A 14,047-nucleotide genomic window follows, 5' to 3' on the forward strand; every position below is an offset into this window, starting at 1 on the left:
CCAACACACTTAGGCAATGTATATGTTGACAATGGTACACAGCTCTGAGGGATGTCAGGTTGCACCTTTCCTCCCTGGAGTTGTTGATACTATCTATATACATGTGATGTGACTGTATTGTACTTTGAGAATAATAAAACATTATATTTGAAACATTGTGTAAGGATCTGTTATGACATTACTTTATTTCATAGGAATATGGACATTGTCATATATCATCATTAGCTACATAGGTTACATAGTCACACTATACACCAAGTGTCATTACACTACACAGAGTACCGTGCCACTTTATTAGCAGGTACCCCTTTTCCCTTTGTTTGCCTAGTCCAATAGTCATCATCCTTTCCCCTGACAAGAGCGGTCTTCCTACACTTGGAGCAAGACATAGATGATATCTTACGTAGAGCCTTGTACACATCAGGGTTGACAAAGGAACTGCTGCATACCACACAGCCCTGAGTCAACATCTCACTAAGGTCACACAGCTCCTTCTGTGTGAACTCGCCAGGCTTCAGCTTTTCCAACAGCGACATCAAACTGCTTTCCAGACGGAGTCCCTCCTTGGGATCCATAGTGCATACCTTGATCACTCCGAGCAGGCAGCATACAGCGATGCACTTCCAACTCTTGAAGCGTAACAACCTGATGTCCAATGTACGTTTAGAAAACAGCTTGGCAGCTACCAGTATGACACTTTCATTCAGCACATCGATAGGTGACGGGGTAAGGGACGTTTGTCCGAGGACATGTTCCAGAATAAGATACTTGCACAGTATACTGATCATGTTGTCACCGTTGGCAGGGAACACGGCTCCTTTCAACTTGGTAATTATCTGCTTCTCAGCCTCTTGTATCCCCTTTTCATCTGTCAAGATGTAAAGATTGAACTTGGGCTTACCCGTATCTCTGGAGGACTCTATAACACATGCCTTGTTTACCCAGTCCCTGTGCTCGCACAAGTCCTTTACATCACATTCCGTGAACACAGCATGCATCTTAATTGAGAGCGATAGGCATGCAGCTCGGATGTTAGCGATGTTCTTCAGTAGCTGAGACGGTTCCTCACCGAGGTCGACACAGGTGGTTATGTATCGGTCCATGACATTCACAGCCGGCATAAAGACAGAGTGGTGCGTCTGGGTGTACATCATGTCGACTGTTATTATCTTAGCAAACCAACTGACGGCCGCTAGCCGATAGTTCTGGTACTCTGTGACAATATCATTGGTTAGCTCCCGTGGGTTAGGGTGATCTAGCCCTGTCTCGTTTGCAGCGTTTGTACTGTGCAGAGACAATTGGTCGGTGAAGGCTCGCTCCAGTTCAACCTTACCCATCTCTGGCATACCGAAGTCCAATTTGGGAAATATGAACACATGGCGATCCAAAGGGGTAAACGGAGTGCAGTCTTGCTCGTACCTGAACAGCTCACGGGGGACAAGGTGCTGTTTCCTCCTGGACTTGATTGGGGCAAGAGTTGTTGCAGTTGTAGTACAAGACCGTGTTTTTTGAGAATCTACATTAAGGGGTTCCATTTCAATATCTGCAGACCTCCTAGACCCCTGATGGTGGGTGTAAGCAGTAGTTAAATCCTCACCCTTCATAACCACCTTGGATATTTAACTGTACCTATTGCATCCTGCCACGGCTAACCCGTCCAACCCCGGGCTACACGTCCACCCCGGGCTAATGGCAACGAAACCTGGTGTCAGATAGCCCTGTGAGTGTCGGAGGGAAGATGAGTGTTTGCCTCAATCGGGACATAATCCTCAGGACTTGGAAATGTTCATGGAGATGGTCACCCTAGCACACCCACTGATTGAAGGACAGAGTTTAGGTCTGGGATCTACAGTGAAACACTTCTACCCCATTTATCTTAGCTACAGATATCCCCCACTAGCAGTACCAAGTGACATCTACTCAATGGTACTGTGTCATGGGACTCCCAACACAGAAAGGAATAAAGACATGTCACGGGTCCACGTTGAGTCAAGCTTAGACATTTCTTTATTCATGGTACAAAGTATTGTATAGTATCTTACGTACACGCATATACATGTCACAAGCAACATAGGTGAAGAGCATATCGGCTTCAATAGAGATTCAAAGGTTACACAGAACAAGTAAACAAAGCATCCGTGAGGTTACTTGTTAGTTACAAAACATGATGTGAAATCACGGCAGGGTAAAGGGTTATCGTTATCCGCTTTGTGATTGCAGCACTCCGTCATCGTCACATGGGACCATGGGATAGATTCTCCAATGATAGAGAATATCGAGGCCCGGAAAGACTGTAGGGCTGTATAATCTGCATCCGTGATATATATCCCGAGAGCTGTAATGATGTTCAGGGCAAGGTCCTTATTGTGACCCTTAAACCTGTCGACAAAGTACATGTCCAGCCAGGATTTCACATTCGTGTGTGTCTTGTTTCTTTCGAATATACAGGCCAAGCCATCAACGACTGCTTCGACCAGGTTCATATCGTCCATCTCACCCTGAGGAAAGTGCTCAGGGTGATGGGGGTTCTTATCATAATGGTGCTTGAATCCAATGTTTGCCATGGCTGACATGTCAGCTGTGTTGTCAATACACAGCTTCTCCAATGAGCATGATTTTACTTCTTCTTCGGTCTGGTTACCTCCGTAACGTTTGTTGAGCTGGGTCCGTTTCTTCTGATTGACAACCAGGGCTTCCTTGTCCATGTGTACGCAGCTGCTTCAATTGCACTGGTCTTGCTAGAGTCGTGACACGCAATGCTTCTCACATAATAGCGATCGGCCAGCAGATCCAGAGTGTCAGCACAACTCCTGGTTGCTTGTTCTAGAGCTCTGGCAACCACAGCACCGATCATGGTCACAAACATGTTGTGTGAGAGGAAGGCTTTGTGGTGTTCTCTCAAGGGGAGACTATTGGCCAAGGCTTTCTCACACTCGGGACTCCAGACGTTGGCGTCTGTAGCGGAAGACAAGACATGCACCAGTTTGACAGTGCCGTACTTGGTCGTAGGGATCTCAATCTTCACCTTCTTGGCGCGCGCACTCCTTACAATGTTCTGTACGAACTCATTCATCGGGGCTGGCTTGTAGACATATTTGTTATGCTCAGGGATCAAGGGTAGCGGTTTCGGTGGCACACCAGTAACCTTGGCAGAGGCTCTGGTTCTGGTAGTGGGAGGTTTAGCAGAAGCCATTGTATGTATCCCGAGTGGAGTCCTAACACGATGTAAATGTACAAGTCAGGGACGCCGATGGTATCTTATGCAGGACACGGGAGTTGAAGCTAGCAAGGTTAATACATAGAGATGAACCACACTATAGGTCCTATAGCCAGTGTGAAACTGGCCGCTGTCAGACGTGGTGATGTGTTTACAGGGGCAAAAAGATTAACATGGGATCCAATATCTACTTTCCTCGCAAAGGTGCAATTTGAAACAGAGAAACTGTGCACTTCATTTGTGTAGCCCACTCTAGCCGACCTCTTACACTGGTAGGTTGCAGTGTGGTTGCACGTGTCACCGTATATCATTAGAGTGTCTTTACTTGTTACGTTGTGGGTCACCTTCATCCCCGACTGTGTATTGTACCAGTCCTTGTATTTGGTGACATCGCCCTGTTGCGAGATGCGATATAACCTGTACATTATGTCCTCATCTGTCAAGATAAGCCAGCTAGTGGCCAGAAAGTGTTGAGGATTCGAGTTTGGACATACAATTTGCAGAGGTGTAGCAGTAGGGTTAGGAAGCGCCTTAAACCTTGGAGCTGAAGTGAAAGTAGTAGAAGGAGGCTCGCTGGTAACATCATTGATCTTGGTCGCTGTGTCAGGTGTAACGAAATTAAGGGCCGTGGCCATATCACCGCTGGCATTAACAGTCTCGGTTGTAGTGCCAGCATTCCAAGGTCCAGTTGTAAAGGCTGCATGTGTGGTTACTGTCATACTAGGTCTAATTGTTAGATACCCATATGTTTCGGGTAACGAAGTAGTAGAGACTGGTAGCTGACCCTCTGCAGACAGGATGGTGGCAGTTGATAGGGTAACAAGTAGATAGCTCAAGGGTATAGCTGACAACGCCATGGTTGTAACGACCAACACTGGAGATGATGTGGATACCGCATACACTTAATAGGCTAAATACGGCAACAACCAATTCTCCCTTACTACTACTTTAGATAGACCACCTACACCTGACGATTGTCTGACACATCAGTCTTTGATCTGGCCCGTTGATCTGCTTAACGACTACACTTTGTATGGTTCTTGCCTACAACATTTGGCTTTTTGTTACAGTGCAGACTACAGACTCACCCCCCCCCCCCAAAAAAAAAACAACCCTACACTCACAGGAGTGGATCTCGAATGCTCCGGGTTGTCCTCATCGGGACATCTTGAGTCTTTGTACCAACCATCACTTTTACAACTAAAATCATCAATAAAGGGCAGGTTAGAGCTGAGAGGGTGACTGAAGCAGCAGCCATGAACCGACTGCGGCCGATCATAAGCTCGCAGTCGACATATTTGTTTCCCTGTGATTGCGATGCTGTATCGGCTCGCACTTTGTCAATGTATTTCCGAGCCATGGCATCCATGGTGATGATGTCCTGTAACACTGTCTGTCCTTGCTGGAGCAACAGAGTCGACTGAGCTGATAGGTTCCGAACGCTAGCGATAGACGTGTATATGTCTAAATCGGAGAGAGAGTATACCTTAGACAGTATCCTAGGACTCTTGGTCATCCTGACCACACTCACATCGTTTGCTGTGTCGGTATCAGGCTTTCCAACTGATGTGCTCCTCAGGGTGAACATGTCTGATTTTGCCTCGTAGCAGATAGGTCCGAAGCACGGGGCACCACACACCAGGGGACACTCCAAGCTTATCTCACCCTTGTAGTTCACTTCACAGGCTGACACCGTGTCCTCGTCGGGGTTCAGATGTTCGCATACCCCTCTCGGGTCACACTGGGGCATCCTGTAGTTGTAGTTCATGTCGTTTACCATGTACCTGTCCAGCCAACAAGTCCTGTTGCCCCTTGAGGAATCTATGAAGGCCATGTACCATTGCGAGAGCACGACGGGTTTCCAACTGTCCCTCCTGACTACCATCACTAGCCTAGAGGAGGACAGGGAACGGCTTGCAACTGGTATATCGGTGTAAAACTCTGTGATGAAGCCCGGTTCGCACCCAGTCATGTCTGACCTCAGTACACCTTCAGCGCAAGACAGTAAGCGCTGATGGGCTCCCTGGAAGGCGAACGTGATGGCATTGAGCTGTATGGCCAACTTGAAGGCGCCGCTCTTCCATATGTCAAGCAGCCCATTGAACCTACTGGTATCGTTGGACCCCGGGGGCCGCCTATTGTACATGAGAGGGTCTGCATTGAGGGGATCGTATGATAAGGTGCTGGGAAAATTGTTAACTACATTTTCGATTGCTCCTTCGATCAAGGTCCTGTAGTATCTCATCACATCCACCACATGAGGATCCCAAGTCAAGACCTTACCCTGGTATGACAAGAGTTTGGACACGGGGTCGGACACAGCCATGTTGTGGTTGTTGCTGATACGCGTGTCCATGAGAGCAGCCAGATCGTTGAAGGCTGCATTGAGCAATGTCATGGCCCTATTGTATTCCAGCGTGGCTGTTGACAATGTAATAGTTGCATCATGCCAGGTGCCTGAGGAACACAATTGATCGCAACCTTTATGAGACTGAGGTAACCCTCTGCAGGCAACCTGGGAACATTTTGGGTACTTTACTTCGAGTTGGGTCCAGTTGAGGCCTATAAAGAAATGGTAGGCAGTATAGGAGCTGCGCCTCCCCTGTGTGCGTATCTTCCATCTGCCTGGGTTGAGTATCACCCTGTGGTCGAGGGTGTCGGGAGACACGTTACCGTTTCCGATGACATGGCCAGGTCCTGAAGCTAGACCTTGCAGCCTGGGGTTCCCGGCACCTGCGCTTACAGGTGATTCTTGACTAGACACAGGGTAAACAATAGGAAGCAGAGCTAACAGTAGCATATACATGGATCTGAACAAGGTTGCACTGGAGTTCGTCATGTCGATGGTGGTGGGGTTCACTGTAGTTTCCTATATCGATGTTGGCTATAGAGACTCCCTTGACACATCGAGCAAAGCACTGTGAGTATGCTAATGCTGATTAGTACAGCTAGTACAGTCGAGACAAGACATAGTGCAGAGGTGCGGGTTGACATATACATCACATGCTTCAGTGTCTCTACTGTCATCTTCTCATTTTCTTCGACCAAGGCACCGAGTCGAGAGAAGACATCGCTCCGAGCCTTGACAGAGTGGTTCATCATGGTCACACAATTGTAGGTGTTCTGAAAGAAAGTATCTGAGGACGGTATGTGGTCAGCAAGCATCTTGTCATGTTCAGGGCAATATAGTAATGCTACGGGTTGCACAATCCACCCGGTGAGAGGTCCCACTGTTGTCATATATTTTTTCACCTTTGAGACCAGATGCTCTTCTATTTGCATATAGTAACCCGGTCTGGGCTGAGGTGAGGTCACTTTCTCCGATCCGAAAGAGAACGGGTTGAGTTCACATGGGATTGAAACCCGTCTCGCTCCATGGTTAACATGGATTATCATTTTAATAAGGATTTCCTCTGCTGACTCCATATGGCTAGAGATGGCAATCGGATAACCGGTGCCCCCTTGTGGCCACTTGTTATCCACATAGTCTCCCAGCTCTATGCAAGTACTGGAGCCTCTGATGCACTTGACCGTTTCCGATATCAAGTACATAGTGTCAATGATTGCCGGTAAGCCCCTTGAGCTTTGGCGATAGGGCCTCGTGATGCTACTTTTCATGACTTGCTTGCTGGACAGCCAATGTTCTTCCTCTCTCGTAAGTGAAGATGTTCCGAGCCAGCTGCTCCAGTCCACTATACTCTGGACAACAGCCTGTCTCCAATATCTGGTGATGGGTAATGAAACCAATAGCCTGGCGCGATGCTCAGCACCGCTAATGTAGGTTTCGCAACCTTTTGTATGGCTATCCTCTGCTTCACTCTGTATACCAAATGAAGGTAACCGGAGACCGTTGTCCCTTACAATGGTAGAATGTGTATGGATGCAAATTGTGTCCCTATCCTGATCTACGAAGGCTACAGTGTCCTTATAATTGAGGTTGATAGCCTGTGCTCCGTAGGGTATAAACTTGACTCTCTCGATAGCGTTCCGGATGATGTGTTCACTAACGGGTAAAGGAGCGCCTACATTCATGTCTGAGGACAAGCCCAATCTCAGGTTAGGCATGCCGGGAACGAGGACAAAGCTTTTGGTGAGAGGTGAAAAAAAAAAAACATTGCCCCTTCCATACCTTAAGGGAAGATTTCGGCAGGTGCCATATGGTTAGTGAGAAAGTCCATATTGCAAATGTACGGTCCCTTACTAGACGTCCGAAATCGTTTGTAAAATTCACGGACGGCGTCGGGCCGAGCGGCAGGGCCGGACCTACCGGGAAGTCATCAAATGAACTTTGTCGGACATTCGGTTTCCGTTTTACAAAAATAATAAGATTTTGGTCATTTTGCCGCTGTCCCGGAAATTCCCACAAGAGGGCATAAGCAATCATATTGCAATTGGACAAAACATCACGATTCACGACGGGGCCTTATCTCGAAAACTGAAAATATTTCAAAGCCGAAACTCGGTGAGCGTAGGTTTGGCATAACGGGCAGTTGGCCCCGAACAAGATGGCGTCTAGGCCTCAACGGTTTTTGAGTTATGGCCATTTATCTGGGATTAAAGGTCCAAAATGAAAATAGAGAAATTATTTTTCCACTTCACGTCAAAGTCAAGGAGCCTCCGGTGTCAATAAAAAAAAAAACAGCCATTTATCTATCGTCATTTAAGAGAAATCGTACAACGACAGATTGGTGATGTTCACGGATAGGTGTTTTTTTTTTTCAACGGTTACAGATCCAGTTGCAGGGTGTTCTTACGAATCTTTTTAAAGTGTGCTTCGGAGCTCTGCGAGATTTCTGTGATTTTTTATGATTTTCTGAAATAACACACACTCCCTAAACCCTCCGTAAATAACTCAGTTCTTAACGTAAAGACTTAAAACTCAGGATTATGTAAAGGCATACCTCAATCAGGATATGAGTTTATTTATAGCTTCCTGTGCCAACCGGAAGTGCCTTAAATGGTGTCACAGTGGCATTTTCCAAGGGTTAAAAAGGTCAGATCTTTTCAAAACTTCATATGTGTGATTAGGCAACCCCCATAAACTGTAAGGCAGTCATTTCTCCCAACAGATGTCAAAGAAAAGCTCTCTCTCACACACACACACACAGAAACACACACACAGCAAGGATGGAGTGACAAAGTGCGGTGCTTAAAGACACACAAAGCCTACAATGGCATTTCCATATTCTCTAGGCCGTGCCGAGTTCAACAAGATGCCCCGCTTGACCGTAGCTCGCTCGGTCTAAGCACAGCGACCATTAGAAAAGTAGGCCCAAAATGAAGGCTGGCCCTCAATGTGATTTGTTTTTGGGTGACAGTGAGAGAACCGTTAAGGTGAGAAGCACAATTCGACCTCAGGAACGTACCTGAGGTCCTCCCGATCCGTGCAAGCCTAACGTTGACCGTGTGGCATTAACCCTTAATAGTTAAAAGAAGGTGATTACTTCAAAGAGTTTGCATTGACTTCTCTCCCCATAGGAATACATTGCCTGCACCCCTAAATTCAACCTGAAGCCTATGTGGGTTATGAATGCCTTATGAACCTGTCTTCTATGACAGTCCATCAGACCACTATGAGGTCTACCTGTGCCAATTCTAAGCTTCCTGAAGCAAACGGAAGTGGTTAAATTAACCCAAAAGGTGTTTTGATGTACATAACCTTCAAAGGTGAAAATGACTACATTCAACCCTGTGTAGATCGTAGATCAGTCAATTCTTAACTTAAAGACTTAAAACTCAGGATTCTGTAAGTTTCTATGTCAATCAAGACATGTGTTTACTTATAGCTTCCTGTGCCAACCGGAAGTGCCTTTAATTGGGTCACACTGTCTGTTTTGAAGGGTTAGAAAAGTCACATCTCTCCAAAACTTCATATGTGTGACTAGGTAACCCTCATGAACTGTAAATCAGTCATTTCTCCCAACAGATGTCAAAGAAAAGCTTTCACATACACACACAGCAAGGATGGAGTGATAAAGTGCGGTGCTCAAAGACACAGAGAGCAGGCAATGGCATAAACATAATCTCTAGGCCGTGCCGAGTTCAACGAGATATCCCGCTTGACCGTAGCTCGCTCGGTCTAGGCGCAGCGACCATTAGAAAAGTAGGCCCAAAATGAAGCCTGCCCCACAACGTCATTTGCTTTTGGGTGACAGTGAGAGAACCGTTAGGGTGAGAAGCACAATTCGACCTCAGGTACGTTCCTAAGGTCCTCCCGATCTGTGCAAGCCTAACATTGACCGTGTGGCATTAACCCTTAATAGTTAAAAGAGGGTGTTTACTTCAAAGAGTTTGCATTGACTTCTCTCCCCATAGGAATACATTGCCTGCACCCCTAAATTCAACCTGAAGCCTATGTGGGTTATGAATGTCGTATGAACCTGTCTTCGATGACAGTCCATCAGGCCACTACGAGGTCTACCTGTGTTGATTCTAAGCTTCCTGGACCAACCGGAAGTGGTTAAAATCACCCTAAAAGTGTTTATCCATACCCTGCCTGCAGTTTGATAGACATAGTGCATTCAACCCTGTGTAAATCAGTCAATTCTTAACGTAAGGACTTAAAACTCAGGATTCTGTAAAAGCATACCCCAGTGAGGATATGTGTTGATTTATAGCTTCCTGTGCCAACCGGAAGTGTCATAATTGGTGTCTCTTGGGCTGTTTCGAGGGGTTAAAAAAGTCAGATCTTTCCAAAACTTCATATATGTGATTAGGCAACCCCCATGAACTGTAAATCAGTCATTTTTCCCATAAAATTTCAAAGGAAAAATAAATCACCCTAAAACACAACTTGGATGGAGGGACGTATTGGGGTGCGTAGAGACAGACAGTGACTGCAATAGTTAGCTTTGTTCGAGCTAAAAAAGAACCGTCAGACCTAGAGTTCCGAAACTTTAGAATCCTGTTCTAGACCTCCGGTCAATAGTGCATGGTGAGTTACGTGGCTCTAGAAGGTTCTCGGACCGAGAAACAGCCTCGTACATTTGCAATGACTTCAATTCATTTTGACCGTTACGAAAATGACGACATTTAGAAAAGTCTCAGAGACGCAAGGCTAGGTGCATTGAAACCGGCTCGGCCCATAGAGACAGATCCCAACGTTTCTGTCCGATAGCTCATTCAAGGACCCCGTAGCAAGGCATGGAAAAAAGTGGATTTTCAGCACCAATTAGGGTTTTACTCGGGCACCGAAGGACCTATCGAGCCGAAACTCGGGATTCGGGGTCGCCTCACATAGGCCTACACATAATGTCCGACCTGGACCCGCAGCTAGAACGTAACTATGTGTTTTACGTTTTTATTATGTTTTAAACCAAAGGCGCTGTGAATTATGGGCCTGCTCTGACATATGTGATAGTTGGCTTCTAAATGAGTAGGAAAAAGTGGGTTTGGTGTCAATTGATATCAGTTTGGTGTCATAATGACATCTAATTGACTGATGGACACTGACTTGCTAGTTGACTTTTGTACATTTGCAATGTGTTTAAACGGAGAGGGACCATCACCAAAATGGCATTCTGAAATCAACACAAAAAATGGCATCACCACAGTCTCCAGACTGTGCCGAGTTCAACGAGACGCCCCGCTTGACCGTAGCTCGTTCTGAGTGCAGCAACTTTGAAAAAAAGAAGGCCCAAAATGCATTTAACGGTCATTCTGATTTTAATGCCCGCTATAGGAGCACCCTACTACGGCCCTCTTTCACTCAGGGCCGTCCTGGGTGCTTTATGGACTGTTAGCCAAGTGCTGGAGGAGGAAATAGACCCGTGCACCTGGTGATTGAAAACGTGCATCTGGTAACCCAAGAGGAAATAGACCCGTGCACCTGGTGATTGAAAACGTGCATCTGGTAACCCAAAAATTCAAATATGGTCCTAAATGCATTTAAGGGTCATTCTGATATTAATGCCCGCTATGGAAACACCCTACTACGGCCCTCTCTCTGTCGGGGGCGACCTGAGTGCATTATGGACACTTTGAAATTTCACGATGGATACTGATTGTTGTGCACCCGGTAACCCAAAAATACAAATATGGTCCTAAATGCATTTAACGGTCATTCTGATTTTAATGCCCGCTATAGGAGCACCCTACTACGGCCCTCTTTCACTCAGGGCCGTCCTGGGTGCTTTATGGACTGTTAGACAAGTGCTGGAGGAGTAAATAGAGCCGTGCACCTGGTGATTGAAAACGTGCATCTGGTAACCCAAAAATTCAAATATGGTCCTAAATGCATTTAAGGGTCATTCTGATTTTAATGCCCGCTATAGGAGCACCCTACTACGGCCCTCTTTCACTCAGGGCCGACCTGGGTGCTTTATGGACTGTTAGCCAAGTGCTGGAGGAGGAAATAGACCCGTGCACCTGGTGATTGAAAACGTGCATCTGGTAACCCAAGAGGAAATAGACCCGTGCACCTGGTGATTGAAAACGTGCATCTGGTAACCCAAAAATTCAAATATGGTCCTAAATGCATTTAAGGGTCATTCTGATATTAATGCCCGCTATGGAAACACCCTACTACGGCCCTCTCTCTGTCAGGGGTGACCTGAGTGCATTATGGACACTTTGAAATTTCACGATGGATACTGATTGTTGTGCATCTGGTAACCCAAAAATTTAAAGATTGTGAATAAGAAGACACAGAGAGGCTTAAAAAGTTAAACTCTCTCTCATGGGATGAAGGGACATACAGGCCTAAAGGCCAAACACCCCTAACCAGGTTATAACCCAAAAGGTGTTTTGATGTACATAACCTTCAAAGGTGAAAATGACTACATTCAACCCTGTGTAGATCGTAGATCAGTCAATTCTTAACTTAAAGACTTAAAACTCAGGATTCTGTAAGTTTCTATGTCAATCAAGACATGTGTTTACTTATAGCTTCCTGTGCCAACCGGAAGTGCCTTTAATTGGGTCACACTGTCTGTTTTGAAGGGTTAGAAAAGTCACATCTCTCCAAAACTTCATATGTGTGACTAGGTAACCCTCATGAACTGTAAATCAGTCATTTCTCCCAACAGATGTCAAAGAAAAGCTTTCACATACACACACAGCAAGGATGGAGTGATAAAGTGCGGTGCTCAAAGACACAGAGAGCAGGCAATGGCATAAACATAATCTCTAGGCCGTGCCGAGTTCAACGAGATATCCCGCTTGACCGTAGCTCGCTCGGTCTAGGCGCAGCGACCATTAGAAAAGTAGGCCCAAAATGAAGCCTGCCCCACAACGTCATTTGCTTTTGGGTGACAGTGAGAGAACCGTTAGGGTGAGAAGCACAATTCGACCTCAGGTACGTTCCTAAGGTCCTCCCGATCCGTGCAAGCCTAACGTTGACCGTGTGGCATTAACCCTTAATAGTTAAAAGAGGGTGTTTACTTCAAAGAGTTTGCATTGACTTCTCTCCCCATAGGAATACATTGCCTGCACCCCTAAATTCAACCTGAAGCCTATGTGGGTTATGAATGTCGTATGAACCTGTCTTCGATGACAGTCCATCAGGCCACTACGAGGTCTACCTGTGTTGATTCTAAGCTTCCTGGACCAACCGGAAGTGGTTAAAATCACCCTAAAAGTGTTTATCCATACCCTGCCTGCAGTTTGATAGACATAGTGCATTCAACCCTGTGTAAATCAGTCAATTCTTAACGTAAGGACTTAAAACTCAGGATTCTGTAAAAGCATACCCCAGTGAGGATATGTGTTGATTTATAGCTTCCTGTGCCAACCGGAAGTGTCATAATTGGTGTCTCTTGGGCTGTTTCGAGGGGTTAAAAAAGTCAGATCTTTCCAAAACTTCATATATGTGATTAGGCAACCCCCGTGAACTGTAAATCAGTCATTTTTCCCATAAAATTTCAAAGGAAAAATAAATCACCCTAAAACACAACTTGGATGGAGGGACGTATTGGGGTGCGTAGAGACAGACAGTGACTGCAATAGTTAGCTTTGTTCGAGCTAAAAAAGAACCGTCAGACCTAGAGTTCCGAAACTTTAGAATCCTGTTCTAGACCTCCGGTCAATAGTGCATGGTGAGTTACGTGGCTCTAGAAGGTTCTCGGACCGAGAAACAGCCTCGTACATTTGCAATGACTTCAATTCATTTTGACCGTTACGAAAATGACGACATTTAGAAAAGTCTCAGAAACGCAAGACTAGGTGCATTGCGACCGTCTCGTTCCATAGAGACGGACCCCAACGTTTCTGTCCGATAGCTCATTCAAGGACCCCGTAGCAAGTCATGGAAAAAAGTGGATTTTCAGCACCAATTAGGGTTTTGCTCGGACACCAAATGACCGATCGAGCCGAAACTTGGGATTCGGGGTCGCCTCAGCTAGGCCTACACATAACATAAGAAATGGACCCGCAGCTAGAACGTAACTACGTGTTTTATGTTTTTTTATTGGTTTGAACCGAAGGCTTTGTGAATTTTGGGCCAGCTCTGAAGTATGTGATAGTTGGCTACTAAACGAGTTGGAAAAAGTGGGTTTGGTGTCAGTTTGTATCAGTTTGGTGTCAGAATGATATCTAATTGACTGACGGACGGTGACTTGCTGGTGACTCTTGTCCATTTGCAATATGTTTAAACAGTGAGGTACCATCACCAAAGTGACATTCTGAAATCAACCCTAACGAGCGACTGAGATTAACCAGAATCACTGCCCAGCCATCCCGAGTTCATCGGGCCAGTCAATTTCACATTCCTGCAGGATTTTTATAGCATGACAAATTCGTGATGGTACCTGCCCATTGAACCATATTGCAAATGCCCAGTGACTTTGCTAAAGTAAGAAAACATAAACAAATGGACATAATGAAATCACCATA

Source organism: Oncorhynchus kisutch, unplaced genomic scaffold, assembly GCF_002021735.2.
Source record: "Oncorhynchus kisutch isolate 150728-3 unplaced genomic scaffold, Okis_V2 scaffold1316, whole genome shotgun sequence".
NCBI lineage: Eukaryota > Metazoa > Chordata > Actinopteri > Salmoniformes > Salmonidae > Oncorhynchus > Oncorhynchus kisutch.